At 42.3% G+C, this 23,350-nt stretch overlaps 1 long non-coding RNA gene across 6 annotated transcripts in view; it reads left to right on the top strand.

The window, feature by feature from the left end:
- Positions 1-23,350, top strand: part of LOC104004996 (uncharacterized) — a 257,386-nt gene that overhangs the window by 181,367 nt on the left and 52,669 nt on the right. For all 6 annotated transcript variants that reach the window (XR_010149417.1, XR_008546266.1, XR_008546264.1 and 3 more), the window contains one exon: positions 9,520-9,709. This is a non-coding gene — a long non-coding RNA (uncharacterized LOC104004996). The remainder of the gene's footprint in view (positions 1-9,519; positions 9,710-23,350) is intronic.

Below are 23,350 nucleotides of genomic sequence, written 5' to 3'. Positions count from 1 at the left end.
GGTTTTGTTTTGTTTGTTTCTCAGTGGTTGCAGGGGCCCAGGGAAGGTTAGGAAGCTGTGTTCTAGTGATAGTCAGTGATACAGAGGACAGAGGACACAGGTTATGTGGCTACAATGGAGAGTCTGAATGCACTGGTTGCGTTGACAAGGATTTTCAAGTGCATTTCCATTCCTAGGCTTGAGACTGATGGACAGAGCACCCAACTGGCTTGACAGGAAGTCCCCTGTCCTCTGGGAGCCTGGCTACTTTGTTTGGAGGTTCAAAGTAAGCAAATTGGACAGATTGTGGGTAGCTCGCTGTGCTACTTTGTGATGTGTAGATATGGCTGGAATTAGATAAGACTGAACATTGTATGACACAGGGGCATGGATTGTTTCCACGACAGAGAGGATCCAATGCAGTGGGGACATCCCAAATTGACTGCAAATGCCTTCCCTGCCCCTGCCATTGGCTCACTTTTCCCGGATCCTTTTCCCTTTATTTACAGCTAAAGGGCTTCCTAAGTTTCAAGAGCACACACCTGCTTGGTTCCTAGGGTGGCGACTGGGACTATTTGGAAGAAGCTACTCTGAGGGTGGAAACTTTGTCCCAGACACCCCAAAGGACCAAATAATCAGATTATGGGAAAAATTCTCACATTCCTACTAGGTACTTTTGAAACTCACATGGTGTCTACGATTTCCTTTCCTCTGTTCTCCTTTGCTCCCTGTTCTTCTTTCTGGTGTCAAATCTGTTAGTCTGAAGAATGAGCCATCAAGGCGACTTCCACGGTACCATTCGGGCTGCTTCTGATCTCCCCTCTTTCCCTGTGTAAGCCGTGCCAGAATCCATCTCACCTTTGCTCTGACCTTTCTCTTGTATGTGACCCTGGGCCCCTCATCTGTCTTCTTCCTTCGTACAGGTCCACATCAGTCTTATTTTGTCTTTGAAACCTTTCTCGCCACTCCAGATGTTGGTAGACATTAATTGTACCTGTTTTTTGGGGTTTATACTACCCTGCTGCCCCACCTAGGGTATTCATAAAACAAAGAGGCAATATACATGGTGGTTAAGAGTTTGGCCCTTGGAGTCTTCACCTGACTTGAGTCCTGGCTCTAACCCTTGCTGATGTGTGGCCCTGACATGACAGTTCATCCCCTGAGCCTCAGTTTCTCATGGAAGACTAGAGCATACCTCATTACGTAGTGATGAGGCTTAAGCACAGTTCAAAGCCATTGAAAGCTCTTCTCGTGGCGGTGGGTAGTAAGCACTCAAGAAGTGTTAGCTGCTGTCATTGCTGTTATTATTATAATTATTTTGATAGATCATCATGTCCCATCGTAGGGTCTTTGACATCCTCCCAGTATCTACCAGACCTGTGCCTACAGGTAATAAGCTGTCCCAGGGGAGGATGAGGATGGCATAAGCTTCATCTCCTCCCCATGCTGACCCTTCGGCTCCCAGGACAGGATGTTTGGCAGCACAGAGGTCCTGCCAAGGTTGTTGGCAAATAAACACTACCATGTTCTTTAGGAAGCCAATAAGGTGACCTGCAGTTTTCTGTGCAGAGGGTTGGGGCGGGGGTGGGAGGAGGTGAGTGTGGCAGGAGAGATGAGGCTTTGCAGAAGTGGGAAGAATAACTGGGAGCCACTTCTCCTTTGTCTGTCCTATAAACTTGCTGTTTCTGGACGAAAGGAGTTTAGAGGAATGAGGACTGTGTTGGAGTCAGATTTGGGCCAGGGTTTCAGGTCCTAGTTCCGTCACTTGCCAGCTATGTAAGACTGGGTACCTCACAATCTTTGGGGCTGCAGTCTCGACATCTGTAAAGCTGGGATGATGTACTTCTCAGGGTTGCTGGGGGAATCCAGAGAGCTAGTCCCTGTGTAAGTGCTGTGTGAAAAACTACACAAATATTAGTTATCATAATCAGACACACTCTGTATTAATAGCTTTTATTTCACTATTGCAGCTTACTTGTTCCCCCTTCTTTGTCCTTCTGTCCTGTTCTTCCCCTCCTATTTATTTGCCCTGTATTTCTGTTTCCCTCTTTGGTTGCAATGGCAGATCTTTATTTAGTCTACAAGAAAACAGCAGAGGGGAGTAGAGTTCCAGGTTTCTGGCTAGGACCTCTGCTTTCACAAATTTTTTTTTCTTTAGAGACAGGGTCTCACTTTGTCACCTGGGCTGGAGTGGCACAATCATAGCTCACTGCAGCCTTCAACTCCTGGGCTCAAGCGATCCTCCTGCCTCAGTCTCCCAAGTAGCTGGGACTATAAGCATGTGCCAGCATGCCCAGCTAACTTTTAATTTTTTTTTTTGTGGATAACAGGTCTCAGTATATTGCCCACGCTGATCTTGCACTCCTGGGCTCAAGAGATCCTCCCACCTCGGCTTCCCAATGCACTGCCCTTGCATTGAACCACTTTCCTTTTCAGCTTTCAGACGGGCTTAGTGCTGAGGCCGAGGCTGGGATGTTCCAAATCCCAGCTCAGAGTTCCTTCTCTGTTCATGTGCACTCTTGTCTCCACAGCTGGAGACTAAAGTTGTTTAGGGCAAATATTATGGTTTGTATTACTTTGTACAAAGGCAGGTACACAGTAGGCAATCTGTAATTGTTACTCAGTGGTGCTACTTTTTGGGAAGTGATAAGAAAAATGGGACAAATACTCTTGCAGCCTGTGGAGCAGTACCTCTCAGAGGGCACACTCGAGCAGTGGCCCAAAGGGACACAGGCTCAGGCTCCTGGTCTGAAAGAGTATAGGGTTGAGAGCTGGTCTCCAGGATGGGGTGGTGGGTGAGGTCCTGGTCATCCACATGCTCTGGGCTGAGGGTTATTCTTGTTTCCTAGCCAGCAGAGGAGAGTTTGGGCAGGCTTATGGTTCTGTGGGTTAGCTTGTTTGAAATATGCCTCCAGCTGGTGCATGGTGCCGTGCACCTGTAGTCCCAGCTACTTGGGAGGCTGAGGTGGGAGGATAGCTTTAGCCCCAGGAGTTCAAATCCAGCATGGGCAACATAGTGAGATCCCATCTCTTAAAAAAAAAATAAGTTAAGAAATGGCAACCCCATGATAACAGAACAACATGGTGTTATGGTCCTGGGGAACTTCATTTCTTGTGTGTGGAAAACCGACCAACTGGACCTCTATCCTGTGGCTTCAGAGCATGGAAACTTAGACAGTTGCTGAACAGGGCCTTAGATATATTCAGACAGCAGAGGAGAGCTGTTTAGCCAGAACAGAAGCCCATGTGGTTGACTCATTCGTTTATCCATAAGTCACTTCTCAGTTAGTTGAGTATGCCCTCCTTGGTGGACTCAGGGTGACATAGGGTAGAGCATCCCAGAAACTGTCACAATTCCTTGGGAACTTATAGTCCATCAGGAAGACAGATACATTATGAATAGTTACCCAAATGTATATAAGTATAATTATGGTAAGTAACATAAAGGCAAAGTGTGGAGGGGTCATGACTTGCAGGGAGACCTGACCTAGTTTGGAGGGTCAGGAAAGGATTCTCCCTCCACAAGACACTTAAGAGATCCAAAAGATGAGCAGGGGAAGGGTGTTCAGACAGCCCTGATGCCAGCTAGTGCAAAGACTCTTTGGTAATTAGAAGAGTGCACCTCTTTAAGCTAGTTCATTGCTGAATCATGGTAGCAACTCTGCATCTGTGATGCCAGTGAGGCAAACGGTGTCCCTTGGAGTCATGCAGTGCATGGCCGGTGCAGTGCAAGGGAGGCTCTGGCTTCAGGAAGAGGAATGGCCCTGGGTTGAGCAGGAGCTCGGGCTATTAGAGGAAAACTCTGTGCAACCAGCTGAATGCAGGCAAGCCAGGGGAAAAGAGAATGAGGAGTGGGAAGAGGTGGGCCGGGGTTGAGACATGTAGCACATGGAAATCCCTGTTAAGGATTTGAAGGATTTTAAGTCATTGAAGGGTTTTAAGCAAAGAAACAAGTTGGTCGTTTTTATATGTTAAAAAGCTTACTCTGGTTGCTGGTTGAAGAATGGTTCAGAAGGCCAAAGTGGATGTGGAAAGACCAGATAGGAGGATTTTATAGTCCTGTGCTTGTGGGTAGGAGTGCAAAGATTAGAGAAATATTTGGGAGGTGGAATGGATAGAATTTAGGGATGGATGATGTGTATGTGGGAGGCATGAAGGGAAGGAGGAGTCAATCTTTAAAGGCTGTCTTGAGAATCAGGAGCTGGCTAAGATAATTGCAAGGAGCATTCAGAGAGAGAGAGAGGACAGTGTCCTGGATGCCAAGGAAGGGGTTGTCTCTAGAAGGAGGGATCAGTGGGTCACTGTGTCAAAAGCCATAGACAGATCAGTGAGAGGCAACTTGGACTTGGCAAAGTCAGGCTTGGTGGATACATAAGTGTGAGAGTCAGGCTGGAACAGGCTGAGGAGCGGACGGGAGATGAGGAAGAGGAGAGAGTCAATGCAGGCAACTCATCAGATGTTTGCGAAGGAAAGAAGAGTGGGTGGTAGCTAATGGGAAATGTGGGTCTGGGGGGTCAGGTAGGGAGGATAATGTGGGAGAGAGTAGGATGGAAGGATTTAGTGGAGACAAAGAAATAGATACAGGACACAGAGAGGGTAACTGATAATGACAGGTTCTGGAGAAGGCAGGAAAGGGTGGGAGCCACTTATCTAAGGCAAGATTGGCTGTGGATAGAGAGTAGGGGTATCTCCATGGAAACAGCAGTGAAGGCGGAGAGGATGAAGTAGATGCAGGTGGGTCTGTCAGTTTGGTGGTGGGAAGCTGGTAGAGTTTCTTTCATGTGGGTTCTGTTGACTCTCTGGAGTAAGAGGCAAGATTGTCTGCTGAGAGGCTGAAGATGAAATTTATGTGATGGACCAGCACCAGATGAAGCCTGAGAAGTTTGCCGAAAGAACAAAGGAGTGAGTGGAATCACTAACATCCACATAACATTGTATAATTTACAAATCACCCACACATACTTCATTTCATTTAAACCTTATTACAAACACATGTGTTGGTTGATATTATCCTCTATCTTTAAGATGAAAATAAGGTCCAAGTTGGGTTCAAATTATTATGGGACCCATGCCCCCCTAGAAGGATGCTGAGGAGCCCATTCTGCACTCCACCCTAACCAGCTTAGTGGGTTTTGTGTTTTTAGGTCCGTGCTGCATGGGAATCCCCTTCCTACATTTGAGAAACTTCCTGCCATGTGATTCTTAGGGTGAGCAGAGCTAGCCTTTCAGCAGAGAAGCCTAGAAGGCCAATCAATACCTGCCCTCCTGAGCACCCCCAGGTGTCTAGGATGCAGGTTAGCGCTGGTGCTCTGGCAATTGCACGACCCTACCTGAGGCTCTGAATTGAGAGCTGGTGAGGCCAAGAAATGGGATGGTCCCGCTAGGGTGGTGGCAGCGGCAGCAGTGGCAGTGACATCGGGTTTCCAGGGGCTGTGCCACCAATGAAGGCACTTGCAGTGGTGACACAGGCTCAGGTGAACTCTTCAAAATGTGCCTGTAGGGAATCTGGGGCTGTGGTTCCAGGACCCGGCTTTCTTTTGTGCCTGCCCATTCCCTGAACCTCTTTCTCCAGGCATTCTGGAGTCTGTGAGCTGCCTTTAGTAAAGTCTTTTTTTGCTCAGTTCAGGCAGAGCCATTTCTATTGTTTGTGGCCAACAACCCTGACTGGTACACCTGCTTAAACCAAGAGCATTGTTATATCTGCAAGAAGAGTCTGCAGCTCACCATAGTGTATTTAAGTTCTCAACATCCAAGTTATGTAGAAGACTCCAAGTTGAGGAGTGGGCATTCACACTTGTTCTTGTTGCTCAGGAAAATTAACCTCATTCAGACTGAGGAGAACAGAAATACTTTGAGAAATCTCACAAAATAGGTGGGTACCTTATTCACATGCTAGGGGTTTTCATGTTACTGGAGGAGTTTGGGTGTAGAGTGATCCTTGTGTCCAGAGCTTTGGAGCCACTCAGCAATCAATATTGAGCCATTGGGTTGACTTTGCTACCTAGAATTCAGAGACAGTCCTCAGTTTCTTAGATATGGCTTCAGTCTCAAAAGTCAGGGTTGGCCAGGCGTGGTGGCTCATGCCTGTAATCCCAGCACTTTGGGAAGCTGAGGCGGGCAGATCATGAGGTCAGGGGTTCGAGACGAGCCTGACCAATATGGTGAATCCCTGTCTCTATTAAAAATACAAAAATTAGATGGGTGTGGTGGGGTGTGCCTGTAATCCCAGCTACTCAGGAGGCTGAGGCAGGAGAACTGCTTGAACCCGGGAGGCGGAGGTTGCAGTGAGCCGAGATTACGCCATTGCCCTCCAGCCTGGGTGACACAGTGAGACTCCATCTCAAAAAAAAAAAAAAAAAAAGTCAGGGTGGCATTTATTTGCTGTTGATACAAAGGTTGCCAAAAAAGCTCATTCTGGCTTCTGGGAGGCTACCTAAAGAGTGAGTGATTGATTGGTAAGATCTGCCACTGGTAAAAAGATGGGGCTTGTGCCCATCCTCATTTAGATTCAGACCTTGGAGGCAGAAGCTCCTGAAGGGCACATCAAGGTTAGCCCTACCTTCACATAGACTTACAGGTTTCCCTTGGGCAGATGAAGTAGCCAAGACTTACATTGCCTCTTTGGAGCCCTCAGTCCAAGCCAAGACTGAGTATAGGCCTTGAATTTTCATTCATTTCTTAGCATGAAATCCCTGTGATTTGAGGGGATCTGACAAACTGTTCTCTGTTATCTCTGTTGTTACTCTACAAAATATTCTTTTTAAAAGACATTTATAAATCAACAATTATAGTTATTTTAAGACACCAGGGTTAGAAACTGATAACTCAAACAAAAGTAAGCAGAGGCATAGATAATTTGACTAATATAATAACAAGCTCATGCTATTAGAATTATGCAGAACACTATGCACAGCAATAGAGAATACATTTTCTTTTGGAGCATGCAAAAAACATTTGTAAAAAGTGGCCACATACCAGGCTGCAAAGGAAGCCTCAATAAATTCCAAGGAATGATAATTATGCAGATTATGTTCTTTGAACATAGCACTAGAAGACTAAAAGTTACCTAGAAAAATCCCATCTGAATAAAATTAAAAAATGAAAAATCTCATATGTCTGGAAATCAAATAATATTACTGAGAAACTCTTCAATTAAAAGGGAGGCTTACTTGTTAAATTCCTAATGAGTATAAGAGAAATTAGTAAAAATAAATAATAATTAACACTAAATGACAGTAAGAATCCTTCCTATCCAAATAAGCAGGACATAGCTAAAACAGTTGTCAGAGAAGAATTTATTGCTTTAAATCTACTTTTCTGGGAATAAAAAAGTTAATATCAAGTAAGTTAAGAATTCTACCCAAAAGGTTTGAAAAGAATAACAGAACAAATCAAAGTACACAAGAAGGAAAGAAATAATAAATATAAGGACAAGAATCAGTGAAGAATGAACAAATAAATACAAGCAATAGACAAACTAGACAAACACAACTTTTTGGAAATATAAACAGCAGGAACTATCTTATTAATAATTCATAGTTAATGAATATGTGAATCAATAAAGACTAATCAGCACAAAGATTAATAAACAAGATACTGATGGAAAAGGGAGAAACAGCTATATGATACAGCTGGTAAGATAACTAAATTATGAATAACTTCATCCTGCTAAATTTGGAAACCTTATATGAAATGAAAATATTTAGAGAACATGATTAAATGCCTATATTGGTAAAAGAAGAAATAGAAAACTTAAATAAACCAATAGGCACCAGAACAAAGACCTCCACTCCAAAAAGGCACCTGGCCCAGACAGTTTTACAGTAAAATTCTAGCAATCTCAAGTTAGAAAATAGAGAAATAACAAAAACTACCACTCATTTTTGAGCTGAACATAACATTTGTTCCACAATTAGATAAGGATAAGAATAGAAAATTACTGACCACTTTTGCTTATGATTCCAGATACAAAAACCCTAAAAAAATTGTTGCAGCTTATTAAATGTTAATATTAAAAGTATTAATTTATTGTCATTTGATAAGTTTGTTCAGAAGTAAAAGGATGGTTTAACATAATTCACCACATTAATACACAAAAAGAAAAAATCACATAATTATCTCAGTAAATGTAGAAAATATTTAATAAAGTTAAATACCTATTTATATTGAAAAACCTAGAGCACAAATAATACTTAATGGAGAAAGATGTATTACATTTTAAGACTAGTAGTAAGACAAGGATACCCATTACCCCCCACTATTGTTAGCATAACACTGGACTTTCTAGACAACTGTAAATGAAGAACAAAAAGAGAGAGGAATTAAAGGGGAAGGAATGAAACTATCATTATTTGCAGATAATGTGATAATCTACATAGCAAAAACAACAGATCATACTATCAGAGTTAAGCAAGGTTGCCAGATGCAAGATCAGCTTATGTATTGCAACAGAATTTCTCAATACCAGCAAAAACTGATTAGAAAATATAATTAAAAAATAATATTCATGGAAACAACAAAAACTATTAAATATTTAGGAAATAAACAAGATCTCTATAGGTAAAATATTAAAAATTAAAAGCTATAAAAAGCATGAATAAATGGAGTAATTTTTACATATTTTAATCAGATGACAATATAAAGTTGTGTTAATTCTCCCTCAATTTTTTTTTTGAGACAGAGTCTTGCTCTATTGCCCAGGCTGGAGTCCAGTGGCGTGATCTTGGCTCACTGCAACCTCCTCCTCCTGGGTTCAAGTGATTCTTGTGCCTCAGCCTCCTGAGTAGCTGGGATTACAGATGTGCACTACCACGCCTGGCTAATTTTTCTATTTTTAGCAGAGATGGGGTATCACCATGTTGGCCAAGCTGGTCTCAAACTTCTGACCTCAAGTGATCTGCCTGCCTTGGCCTCCCAAAGTGCTGGGATTACAGGTGTGAGCCACCGCGCCTGGCCACAGTTCTCCCCAAATTAACTTATAATGTCAAGGCAATCTTAACAAAATTCCAGTAGGATTTTTTTAAGGAGCTTGATGATGTGTTTTAGAAGTTGTATGGAAGATTAAGAGGTTCATGAATAACAACTTTGAGAAAGGAAAACACAGAGGAAACTTGCCCTATCAGATGTTAAGACATATTGTGTCAAGATATTAAGACATAGCCTTATTGTGGCAAAATACAAATAGAACAGAGTAACAGAGTAGAGCACTCAGTTGACAGACCCATGTGTGTAAGGAATTTAACAAATGATAAAGATGACCTACTAAGGGAATTGGATCCTGTGGCAGATTCCATTCCCAAAGAGGATTGCAGCATTATCTCCCTCCCACGTGTGCTTCTTTACAAAGTGACTTTGAGCCCTTCCTGTTAGAGGTGAAATGTATGTTTCCTCGCCCTGATTCTGGGCAGGTTTGTGATGACAGTGGAAGTCATGCTAAATGATTTCTGAAGCTATATATAAAGCTAATATAGCCTGAGCAAGTGTTATTAAGGTTTTATAAAGTCATACAGCCTTTGAATTTTTCTTTATCTTGGAACTCAGCCATCATAATGTGAAGAAGCCGAAGCAGCCTGTGAAGAGGCGCTAGTGGAAAGGAACTCAGGTGCCCCTGCCCTCAGTCCCAGCTGAACTCTCAGCTGACAGCCATCACCAACTTGCCAGCCACAGGAGTGAGCCAACTTGAGAGTGGATCTTTCAGTCCCAGTGGAGCCATCTCAGCTGACATACCATGGTAAAAAGATGAACCATCCTTGCTGATCCTTGCCAGTGCTGCAGATACATGAGCAAAATAAATGTTTTTGTTGTTTTAAGCCACTATATTTTGGAGTGTTTTGTTATACTGGTGTGTTAAACAGGCCTCTATGTCACACCATATATATATATTGGCTCTAAATGTTAAAGATAATACATACAGTTTGTGGAATATTATATAATAGACTATCTTTGTAACATAGAAGTGGGGAAGGATTTCTTAAGCAAAATCGCAAATACACAAATCATGTGCCCAAAATGGATGACTTTGATTAAATAGGAGGTAAGCAATTTTGCCCAATGAGAAATTTATAAAATGAACAGAAAGATAATTGTTTGGGAGACTATAGTTGTAAATATCAACAGTCTAATATTTGGAATTTACAAGGAACTGTTGCAAATCAACAAGAAAAAAACAGCAGCCCCTATGAAAAAGCAATCAAAGACTAAAAACTTTCAGTTTACAAGGAAGCTCATATGACTAAAAAGCATATGAAGAGAGTATGCAAACTCACAAATGAGTAGAAAAACAAAAATAAGAATATCAAGATTTTATGTTACACCTAGCAGAGTGGCAGAACTTGGAGAGTAGAGGATGTTAGTTTCCTAGGGTTGCCATAGCAAAGTACCAAACACTAGGTGGCTAAAAGTACAGGAACTTATTTTCTTACAGTTTTGGAGGCTAGAAATTCAAAATCGAGGTGTCAGCAGGGTTGGGGTCTTTTAAGAGGTGTGGGAGAGAATCTGTTCCAGGCTTCTCTCCTAGCTTATGGTGGTTTGCTGACAATCTTTGGCCTTCCTTGGCTTGTAGATGCCTCACCCCAGTCTCTGCCTTCATCTTCACATGATATTCTCCTGTGTCTGTCCATATAGTCTTCCCTCTATACGTGACTGTCTTTGCATCCAAATATTTTCCTTTCTACAAGGACACCAGTCATGTTGGATTAGGACCCTCCCTAATGACCTCAACTTGACTGCATTTTCAAACATGATCACATTCTGAGCTACTGGGAGTTATGACTTTAACGTATCTTTCTTGGGGGACATATTTCAATCCATAACACTGAGTATTGTGTGACGTTGGTGGGGATGTGAGCCTTCGAAACCCTCAGGCTATGTTGGTGGGAGGGAGAATGGGAGCAGCCTGGCAGTACTCAGTGAAGCCAAGTATACTCACACCACATGACGCAGCTTTCCTGATCCTGGGAATACATGCTGGAGAATTTCCCATATAGTTTTTTTTTTTGTTTCATTTTTTGGTATTTTTAGTAGAGATGGGGTTTGTCCAGGCTGGTCTCAATCTCCTCAGCTCAAGTGATCCGCTTGCCCTGGCCTCCCAAAGTGCTGGGATTACAGCTGTGAGTATACCGCTCCCATCATAGCCTCCCATACAGATTCATAAGTGACATATATGGGAAGATAATCACAGCATTGTTTGTGGTAGTGAGGAGTTGGAAACATTCTAGTTGTCCATCCTTGGGGGGCTGGATATGTTAAATCTGGTGGGTACAGATTATGGAACAGTATGCAGCATCTAGGAGAAATGACTAGATGCATGCGTGGCAATATGGATAGATCTCAAAAACATCATGCTAGGTGAAAAAAGGAAGAGACCGGATGATATCTAAAACATGAGAACATAACCTTTCTATACATTAAAATATATGCATACAAGACAATAGTCAAAGCACATATACAGATAAGCACAATACAATGCTTGTCAATTGTGGGGAGAGAAACTGGGCTGTAGAATGGAGATGAAAGAGAATTAGTAAAAAGCAGGGCATGTGGGGTTGTGTGTTGACTTCAAACAGTAATGTCTCATGAACAGAAGAATTTGTTCAAATCAACCCTGAGTCCTGAAACACACAAACACTTTCCCATGAAATACTCCACTTCCATTGATTGATTTATTGATTGAGATGGAGTCTCGCTCTGTCACTTAGGCTGGAGTGCAGTGACACGATCTTGGCTCACTGCAACCTCCACCTCCCAGGTTCAAGTGATTCTCTTACCTCAGCCTCCCAAGTATCTGGGATTACAGGTGGCTGCCACCATGCCTGGCTAATTTTTTTTTGTATTTTTAGTAGAGATGGGGTTTCACCATGATGGCCAGGCTGGTCTCAAACTTCTGATTTCAAGTGATCTACCTGCCTTGGCCTCTCAAAGTGCTGGGATTACAGGCATGAGCCACCATGTCTGGCCTGAAAATACTTTTATCCTGTGAGAGTTTTAAGATCTTAAGGTTGGTGGAATGGGACATCAGTTTTGCAACATTAAGAATTAAAAAAGAAAAAAAAGAGATCTTAAGGTTGGAAGAGACCTTCCCTTCAACAGCCCTGTCTTGCCCTGCACTGCTTGTTGAGAGAGATACAAGAGAAGCAAGATGTACTTCCCATCCTCAGGATGATTCATCTAAATGGGGAGAAAACATGCTCAAGAAACAATTCTGTGATGACGCAAGTCAGCACGCAGCTCAGCAAAGGGAGAGGGACTGGGGAAGAGCAGGATGTCTGTTCAAGATAAAAATAGGTAGATGGAATGTATTGACTTCAGAAGAATTTGCTTAAGTACAAAGGACTCCCCAGGCCCTCAGCTTGCTGCCCACTGCCAGAAACCACAAATTTCATCTGTTTCTACCAGGAAGCTCTGAGGGAGCTGTGACCTGCCGATGGTGAAGAGGCTTTGCGGGAGGGTGGGCTCACCTCCCAGCTTCAATCAGATTACTTTTATACCTAGGGCTCCAGATTAAGATTTTCCTTGGCCAGGTACGGTAGCTCATGCCTGTAATCCTAACACTTTGGGAGGCTGAGGCAGGTGGATCCCTGAGCCAAGGAATTCAAGACCAGCTTGGGCAACATGGTGTAACCTCACCTCTACAAAAAATACAAAAATTAGGCATGGTGGTGTGCGCCTATAGTGCCAGCTAGTTGGGAAGCTGGGGTGGGAAGATCACTTGAGGCTGGGAGGTCAAGGGTGCAGTGAGCCATGATTGCACCACTGCACTCCATCCTGGGCGACAGAGTAAGACCCTGTCTCAAAAAAAAAAAAAAAAAAAAAAAAAGATTTTCCCTGAGGACAGATTTCTATGTTGAAAAGTTTGAGAACCACAGATCTACAGGACAAAGTCCTAGTGCTGCAGCAGGGTCTTCCGGGCCCTCCCCTCCTCCCAATCTGGCTCTCGCTGACCTCTTGGACTTCCTCAGATCCCAGGCACTGCCATTTTATGAATACCTCCTCACTCTCTTGTGCCTCTGTCTGCTGAGTGAATTCCTCATCTCCCTCAAGCTTTAGCTCCAGCATCTTTTCCTCTTTGGACTCTCTCCTCATCCATCACCTTCCCCTACCTAGAGCTGATCCCCCGCTCCTTTATTAAAGCATTCACCACACCCTGTGCTGCGACTTTCTTGCCAGCCAGCTATGAGTATCCTAGAGACCAGCCACACCCTTCTCCATCTTTGTCGCCTCAGCAACCAGCATAGTGCCTGGCACTTAATTTGCGAAGGCATTGTGTGAATTGCTACATGTTTGTTTTTCTGAGTTCCCGTATTCACTTGCATAAAAACATATGACACTTATTTATTCATTTTTATTTTTTACAAAAGTTTATTTTTTATTTTATTTTTTGAGACAGAGTCTCACTCTGTTGCCTAGGCTGGAGTGCAGTGGCACCAATCTTAGCTCACTGCAATCTCTGCCTCCCAGGTTTAGGCAATTCTCCTGCCTCAGCCTCCCGAGTAGCTGGGACTACAGGTGTGTGCCACCACACCCGGCTAATTTTTTTGTATTTTTAGTACAGACAGGGTTTCACTGTGTTAGCCAGGATGATCTCAATCTCCTGACCTCATGATCCACCCGCCTCAGCCTCCCAAAGTGCTGGGATTACAGGCGTAAGCCACCATGCCCAGCCAAGTTTATTCTTAAATGTGCAATAGGCTCCAAGACAACTCTTTATTCTAGTTATATGTGGTAAAAGATATTATGGTAGAGAATCCAGATGTTTAAATAGGAATGGAATTGAGGGTCATCATCATCTCAGGCACAAGGAGCAGCTTATTTGCCAGATTTCTTTTTTTCCCATTATAATACTTCTAAAAAAATTGGCACATTGTACATATTTATGGGAACAGTTTGATGTTTCCATACATGTGTATGTTGTATAATGATTAAACTAGGGCATTTGGCATATTCATCACCTCATATATTTGTAATTTCTTTCTTTTTTTTTTTTGAGACAGAGTTTTGCTTTTGTTGCCCAAGCTGGAGTGCAATGGTGTCATCTTGGCTCACTGCAACCTCTGCCTCCCAGGTTCAAGTGATCCTCCTGCCTCAGCCTCCCAAGTAGCTGGGATTACAGGTGCGTGCCACCACGCCTGACTAATTTTTTATATTTTTAGTAGAAATGGGGTTTCACCAAGTTAGCCAGGCTGGTCTTGAACTCCTGACCTCAGATGATCCACCGGCCTCGACCTCCCAAAGTGCTGAGATTACATGCATGAGCCACCCCGCCTAGCTGCATTTGTAATTTCTTTGTGGTGAGAACATTTAAAATCCTTGCTTCTAGCTATTTTTTTTCTTTTTCTTTTTTGTTTGAGACAGGGTCTCATTCTGTGGCTCAGGCTGGAGTGTAGTGGCACAATCATGGCTCACTGCAGCCTCGACCCCTTGGGCTCAAGCGATCCTCCTACCTTAACCTCCCAAGCAGCTGGGACCACAGGTGTGCACCACCGTGCCTGGCTAATTTTTAATTTTTTCTTTGTAGAGATGGAGCCTCTCTATGTTGCCCAGGCTGGTCTCAAATTCTTGGGCTTAAGTGATCTCCTGCCTTGGGCTGCAAAGTGCTGGGATTATAGGTGTGAGCTGCTGTGACCAGCCTTCTAGCTATTTTCTAATACGTAATACCTTACTGTTAACCATGATCACCCTAGTGTGCAATAGAACAACAGAATTTATTCCACCTTTCTAATTGTAACTTTGTACCCATTGACCAACCTCTCCCCATCCTCCCTTCTCCCCTTCTCTTCCCAGTCATAACCATTGTTCTGTTCTCTGTTTCTATGACATTAACTTTTTTTTTTTTTTAGAGCCCACATATGAGTGAGATCATACAGTGTTTGCCTTTCTGTGCCTGGCTTATTTCACCTAACATGATGTCTTCCATTTCAACATTCTGTGGAAAATGACAGGATTTCATTCTTTTCTATGGTTGAATAATATTTCGTTGTGTATATTTGCCACATTTTCCTTGTCCATTCATCCATTGATGGATACTTGGTTGATTTTATATGTTGCCTATTGTGAGAAGTTCTGCAATAAAAATGAGAGTGCAGGTATCTCTCCAACATACTGATTTCATTTCCTTTGGATATATACCCAGTAGTGGAATTGCTGGTTCATATGGTAGTTCTAGTTTTAATTTTTTGAGGAACTTCCATACTGTTTTCCACGGTGGGTGTACTAATTTTTTTTGCCAGATTTCTTAACTCCACCTGTATCCAGGGCCCCTTCAGCTTCTGGTTGTTTCTGCTTGAAAGCCACATCTTCCTTGTCCATCTCCTTGGCCTGTTCCTTGTGCTGTTTCAGGGGCTGCTTCTTGCCACCTTTGTGTCCAGACATGGCACCTGCTGCCTCTTTAAAAACATATGGCATTTAAAATGGGGCTCTCTTTCTCTATCTAGCATGGGGGTTAGTAAACTATGGCCTGTGGGCCAAATCCAGTCTGTGATCTGTTTTAGCCCACAGATTAAGAATGGTTTTTATATTTTTAAAGACATAACAAATAAAAACTAAGAAAATTATGTGACAGAGACCTACCTGTATGTGGCTTGCAAAGCCTAAAATATTTATCTGACCCTTTACCGAAAAAAATTGCAAGCCCAGGGGACACTATCAGAGGACACTATGAGAAGTCATGGGATTCCATAGGCTGTGAGGAGTGGATTTGCACTAGTTAACACTAGCTGACACTTAGCTAACATAATCAATTTTTTTTAATGTGCCAGCTACTGTTCTAAGGACTTTACATATGTTAACTCGTTTAATTCTCCTCCAAACCCTGAAAGATAGGCATTATTGTTAGTCTTATTTTATAAATGAGGAAACTGAGATACAGAACATTTGATGTGGTTAAGGTCCCACAGTGGCTTTCTTTCTGATGGACTTGAGACACAGCCGGCCATGGTGGTTGAGAACAATGGGCTCTTGTGCCACTCTGCCTAGTTTCAGTCCTGGCTCCACGATTTAAATGAGTCTCTACTTAAAGTGCTTAGCTTAGTGCCTGGTATGGCATGGGAACTAGGTAAGTATTCCCTAGTATTATTGGGGTGCTGCAAAGTCACATTCACAAATAGCTTCTGTTATTATAATGGAATAGAGAAGATCACTCACTAGAACTGGAGAAAAACAGTCAGATTGGGAGAACTATGTTTCCTAGCGCACTGTGCATGATGAGGGCAGTCATGGATAGAGAGTGTGGTGTTGACATAAAGGTGTGTGAATTGAATGAGGGAGCAGAATGGTGATGTAGGATGTGTGTGTGTGTGCGCGTGTGTGCATGTGTGCGTGTGTATATGAATGTGGGGGGACAGTGAGAGAGGGAATGTGAGAGAAACTGTCTGTGTGTTTAGCTATTAACGTAAGTATAAAACTTTGGAGACAGAATGAGAATGTCTAAGGAGGGTTGTTGATTGGGAAGGTTTTGGGGTAAAACACTTGCATAAAACTTTATAAGAAAACCCCAAGACTGATACTGTTTCTCAAAGCTTCTGAAATGTTATACATGTTTTCTTTGAACACATCTTTGAGAGTGGATCACTCAGAGGCCAGGATTTATATGGATTATGTTGTGTATTGACTGAACACAGGAACTAGTATTGGCCTGTCCACCCGTGATCCTAGAAAGTGATTTTTAGCCCAGGAAATTGACAGGCATGTCTGAAAACATTCTAGAAACAGATGGCTGAGAGCAAACTAGAAGAGCTCTATGAACTAGAGTGCCTCTAGAATCGCTGCCATAGGTCAAAGGTGCTGGGAACATTTAAAAATCTCTGAGATGAGTCCCAGGCATCTGGTGGTGGTGGTGGAACTGGCTTGTACCACCTTGGAGGAGCCAATTGTGCATAGATATTCCCAACTCCATTGTTCAGCAACATCCATTTGGTAGCTTGAAATTGGCCACGATAAAGGTATTTACATTATAGAAATTGACAAATGCTACACATCAGAGTTTTGTTCCCTCACTTGGAGCTGGTTGTTAAATATTTACCAGTGCACCACCACAGACATCAGGCTTACCTCTCTTATCAGTTCCAAAATCCTAAGAATAAAAGGAGCATGGTAACAAGAGCAGAATCACTAGGAAAAGAAACTTATTTTAGTGGTAACATTTTATTTTTAACAGGATAAATAGCAGTTCTTAGTTTTGAGAGGCTTTTTCAATGCCAATTGATCTCATTTTGTCCTATTTTGACATCAGACATTCTAGGAAAACATGGTGGATGTAAAATGATTGGGTTATGTTTAAACGGTATGTGTGTGTGAGTGTGTGTGTGTGTGTGTGTGTGAGAGAGAGGGAGGAGACGGAGGGAGGAAGGATGTTTGTGTGGTGGGTGGGTAAGAGTTTTGAGCAGATGCAAGACAAAGAACATAGTATATGTTGCACGAAATATAACATATTTTAAGATAGTTATATGAAATATGTATATATATTTTTTGGTCAATTGTTTCATTCAGGTTTTTCTTTGTTTTCTGGTCTTTTTTATAATTGTGCATTGACTTATTGTCTTTCCACTAGGATATTACCGAGAGAGAAGTGGATTTTTAAAAGTATATTTATTTAATGCAAGTCATACCCTAGGAGAATAAAGGATTACTGAGTCATTGTCCATGCAAAGTTGAGTATTATGTTGAGATTTTGAGTTTTCAACAATAGCTAATTTTCAATGAAGAGATTATGCTGTAAAATTGAAATGAGTTTGGAAAGGAGTCAATTACAGTTTCACACAGTTATGATGTAGAAGTTTGTTATTATCAGTGGTTAGCGCTAATTAACACAAGAATGTGATTTCAGATGACATTGAAGGGGTATGTAAGTGCCTTTTTTGTGTCTCTTACTGTTTATGGAAGAACCAACTCTTGTGGAAAATGTAGACTTTGCAGCCATTGGAATATAATTATATGTGTTTTGTTTGTTTTTATAGAACAGATGCAAGACAAAGAACATAGTATGAGATATTGGAATGTAATTTCGAAACATATGTTTCCAAAATTATGGAAACGTTCTGGATGATAAATAAATCCTTTCAGCCTCAGAGGGTACAGGCTGCAAGGCTGAGGGAGAGCTGAGTGTTGGATGGGGAAGAACGTGGTTTAAGTAACAGGCTGAATAGTAAGCACATCAAAGCCATTAAAGCATAAACCCCCAGATTTAAAAACGTGAGAGGCGAAAGATTATGTAGCATGGTCTGGCGGCTTTATAGAACCCGTTTCAAATGAGGGATAGAACAAAAGAATGTGTGATTGAAGCTCTTGAAGAGATTTATTTTAGGAGAGAGGCAAACATTTTGCTCTGATACCAATTAACCAGGAGAAAGCACCACGTCATAGATGCCAATATTAAAAATGTAAATCCTATACCCGAGGGTGTATTGAAGACAGGTCAAAATTCTTTGAAGATGGAATGCATAAAGAGATAACAGGAAGAGAGCCTTCCAGCTGCGCAGGCTACCTGTTTAGTTCTGTGTCCTGTCTGCTGATGAGATTTTCCACGGGGAAGCAGGCTCTTGTTTGGGGTGGTTTGGCTACTTGACCTATTATGCGGGATTTAGATCTCCTTCAAGAGAATTTATTATGGGAACTCTAGAAGATCTTGTTTATAATACTCCTTTATCTGTAATGACTTGGAGATGTTCCAGGGTTTTTCTAGCATAGTTTGGATAGCATAGTTCACATAATGGATGTGTAAAGGTATTTACAAAATGCAGAGTGAAAACCATCAAGTGCTATGGTTAGCACTTTTATGCCTTTTAAAGTATGTTTGCTTCCATTAACTTGGTTGTTCCTCTCCATAATTCTATGCAAAAGGAAAGGCATACAGAGTCATAGTCTTTAGAGCTTGGGATGAATTTAGGATGATTTAACCCAGCCCTTTCATAGTAGAAAAGAGGCCCAGGGAAGTTGAGAGATTTCATCCCCATTAGCCTCTTGGGGAAACTAAGCAAGGAGAGATTTAAGCTTCTTGGCCACCATAAGCATTGCATGTTGAATCCTGGATTTCTGTCATTGGTAATAAGGCAGCCCAGTCTTCTGGGAAAGGAAATACACAAAAAAAGTCAAACAAAAAGTGTTGTCTGGAATAGAGATGTCTGTTGCTACAAAAATATTCAACTTCTTGTCACTGAACCAGGATAATAAATCTCTTTACCTTCTGTATTTTGGTGCATTGAAACATTATCTTTTATGATCATAGGTGTTGCTTCATTATTTAAAGCATACTTGTTATTGCAGGAAAGACAAGCTTGCATTTGATTTATAATGGAACCATTGTGCTTTGAGTTAAATGAAAGTTCAAAGGAAAATGAATTCTAAATAAGAATAATTGAAGAGACTCAAGGTTCATTTGAGTTTATATTCATCAAGGCAATTGTCTCCGAAATCCTCTTATTTAAAGCAACAGGACAGATCGTAACTTACAAACTTCGCCTTTATGACATCACTTCATTCTATATATCATAATCAGAAATGTTAAGCCTCAGCAGTAATTTATACAAAATGTATTGTTACAGAGTTATAAATGTCATTAAGTGGTAGACTTATGCCTCAGTGTCATGCAAGTTGAACCTTGGATTTAAAAAAATTACCCATAATGCAAGTATTCTATAAAAATATTCTTAGTACTCTCTCCTCCACTGCAGCCTCATATTAAAAGTTCAGTTCCATTTTCCACCTGTACTCTGCTCTGGGAAGTGCAACCTTTATTTCTCCTTCATGTTTTTAAAGTCACCTTCTTAATTCTGGTAGAACATAACTCAAACAACTGAAAATGTTAGGAATGGATTTACAGTCCCTCTGGCTACTCTCTATCTGGGATGGAAAAGAAAGTGAAGCTGGAGATAACTTTTCCTGCCATCAAGGGACATCTATAGAGGAGAGGCGATTAATTGTAATGTGCCAACTAGTTTTGATTATTCAGGGACTTGTGATGGAATTTGTGGATTATTCAGGTCCCTGGTTTTCTGTTTTGGCTAATTTCACTGCTCAGTGGCACCTCCAGAGGTCAGGGACAGCTATTCTCCTATGGAGTGTCCCCAAAGAGACAGTGGCAAAGGAACCACCCCCTTTTGAGCAACTACTCTGTGTCAGACACAGGGAGGATTTTTTTTTTAACATTTGTAGTCTTTCATTAATTTCACAACAAACCTACATTCTATTTTATAGACAGTAAAAACTCAGTGTAATTCATTCATTTCTCAAATCTCTATCAAGTGTATTCTGTGTGCTAGTCCCTGGGATAAAACAGTGAATGAAAGAGATGGGTCCCGGCTTTCTCTGAGCTTAGGATGCAGGAAGGAAAAAAAAAATAAAGTAGACAAATCATCAAATATATAAAATATAAAATTACAAACAGTGATATATGTAATGAATGAAAATTTTAAGGGATCACAAAATTTGTAAACAGGGGATCTGATCCAGTTTGTGGAGACAGAGATGGCATCCCTGAGGGCATAAGCCTCTGCGCTGGTGATTGAAGAATGGAATAGAAGCTGTCAAAGCTTGCACGGCGAGCCCACAGCAGAGCTGGGATTCAAACTCAGGTCTGCCTGACACCAGACTCTCTCCGTATTGCACTACTACAGACAGTTGAAACTATGCCCTGACAGGGAGACCTTTGACTCCCAGCCCCTAGCCGTGCTCCACCAGCTGCCCCAGAGATGCGGTGTCCGTGGGAGTTGGTGATGGTGGATTGGAAGCTGAAGAGCTCCTGTGGTTTCTCAGCAAGTTTAACTGGCAATATGAAGGAGCCCTCACTCTCTGTGCATTCTTTCCATTTTCTTCATGGTTCTGTCTAGATTGGATTTCGGCACTGGCAGGAGGGGTGTCCTTCTGGCATGACTCCTGATGGGGTTGTGTGGCTAATTTCAAACATTGAGAGGGGCTTGATTAATGACCAGCCCAAACCAGAGTTCAGAAACATTGCCTGGAGCCTCTGTAAAACTCCCCAGATCCTGCCTCCTTGTCTACCTCCCTTTACTCAACCCTGCCTCCCCTGATCTAAAGCCATCTTGGAGGTTGGCTACCTGCCTGAAAAACTCCCTGACCTGCTGAGGAACTGCAGCAGGGAGTCCTGTTAGCAGCTGTGGGAGGGTTGGAGTCTGACCAGAACATTCCTCGCTCATGTTTCCACCCACTCCGTGTCTGCCGGGTGAAATGCCCCATTGGATGCGGTGGCCACCCCAGAGCTGCACCTTCTAGCTGGATACAGGGATAGGAGTGGTTGGGATTGAAGGCGAGAAGTCTGGGAAATGAACCATTTTCTTAGGTCTTCTGCTGATTTCCACCCCTCTGACTAATTATAGCAGGGGCAGTGATTTACCAAAAGGAGGCATTGTATGACTTTCTAAGGACATCTTTCCAAAAAAACAAGCAAAAATTCTCCCCAAAGCAAAACCAACTGCCCCCCCAAAAAAACCTAAAAGCCAAAAAACTCAAACATCCAGGGAAAAGACCTTCTCTTTAAGCCTAAATTTCCACCATTTGTGACTTACCTTTTTTTTTTTTTTGAGACGCAGTCTTGCTCTGTCGCCAGGCTGGAGTGCAGTGGCGCGATCTCGGCTCACTGCAACCTCCACCTCCCGGATTCAAGCGATTATCCTGCCTCAGCCTCCTGAGTAGCTGGGACTACAGGCGCGCGGCACCACGCCCAGCTACTTTTTGTATTTTTAGTAGAGACGGGGTTTCACCATGTTGGCCAGGATGGTCTCGATCTCTTGACCTCGTGATCCACCCGCCTCGGCCTCCCAAAGTGCTGGGATTACAGGCGTGAGCCACCGCGCCCAGCCTGTGACTTACTTTTTTGAGTTACACAACATTACTTTCTTGCTTCAATGTTTTTGTGCAAATGCACGCCGTCTGGGGAGAAGCAAAGTTCTTGAAGTTGAAACCACCGAAATGTGAATGAATTTATCATATCCCTTGTTTGTATCTGGTGAACGGGTAGCTAGAGGGCCTGAGGTATCTTGGGGAACAGGTCGTTGAAGTGGGGACAGGACGGGGCAGTCACTTTAAATCGCTGGTCCGAGCTCCCCAGCCTCCCTTTTGCAAAAAGCAAAAATACGTTATCGTCACTAGGGGGCGGAAGTAGGCCAGCAATCGGTCTCTGGTACTTGTTTGGTCTGAAAACCAAAGTTGGCAAATCTGCATTATTAGTGTTTTATTTTTCTTAAGAATCCCAAGTCTCTCTGAGATGGTATGAGTGTGAGAGTTAGGCTACTGTAGTGTAAAGAAGCCAATCCCAAGAAAATAAAAGCCCTGTGTAGGTAAAGCAGATACCCGACAGATTCTATCAATGGACTTTGAAATTGTTCTACTGTTTTTATTATGATAATTTACTGAAAATTTCTCAGATCTAAAATTCAAATAAGAATGTTTGAAACCAGCCGGGTTCGGTGGCTCACGCCTGTAATCCCAGCACTTTGGGAGGCCGAGGCGGGTGGATCATGAGGTCAGGAGATCGAGACCATCCTGGCTAACACGGTGAAACCCCGTCTCTACTAAAAATACAAAAAATTAGCCGGGCGTGGTGGTGGGTGCCTGTAGTCCCAGCTACTCGGGAGGCTGAGGCAGGAGAATGGCGTGAACCTGGGAGGCGGAGCTTGCAGTGAGCTGAGATTGTGCCACTGCACTCCAGCCTGGCGAAAGAGCAAGACTGCATCTCAAAAAAAAAAAAAAAAAAAAAAAAGAATGTTTGAAACCAAACTGGTTTGTCAAATGCATAACAGCGCCCTTGATTTCACAAAAGGATGAAAACTTACATGTAGATGTATTTTTTTCTGATTATAAAGAACAAATTCTCTTGAGGAATGGTTAAAAAAAATCCGCCCCCCCGACAGTAAAATTCGTATTGTACTGTTATGGGTAGCTCTGTTCTTACTGAATAAATCTTGCTTAGCAACTGACCTCCAGAGTAAATAGTAAATCACTGCTGAAAGCTTCAGGCATTTAGCTCCGTCTGGGCAGTAAAACTTTGTGATGGTCTTGACAGCATTTTGTAAAATCATAATTGCTTAGGGAAAGTGATTCTGGATGTCTTAAAATATTCAGAATTAAGGAGGAGCTGTTCCTTTGAGGGAAGTTATTCTAATGCCGTGTGTGTATGTGTGTGTTCTTCTTTATACGAATTCTAGATTATAATTTACACACACTCATCATTTCTATTAAGAATATGTAAAAATTCGATTAGAAGCACAGCCACATGTATCACACCAAGGTTTTATAAAAAAAAAACCTTGAGGCAATGAGGGCAAAGATGCTCAGTTATCTGTGCACAGTATACTATATGCAGGCCTACCTTTATATACACATATAGTTATGGATTGAATTGTAAGCCTCCCCAAGATTCATAGGT

The sequence above is a fragment of the Pan troglodytes genome, chromosome 12, assembly GCF_028858775.2.
Source record: "Pan troglodytes isolate AG18354 chromosome 12, NHGRI_mPanTro3-v2.0_pri, whole genome shotgun sequence".
Classification (NCBI taxonomy): Eukaryota; Metazoa; Chordata; class Mammalia; order Primates; family Hominidae; genus Pan; species Pan troglodytes.
The sequence above is the reverse complement of the archived record's forward strand: the minus strand, read 5'-3'. Positions and strand labels throughout refer to the sequence as shown.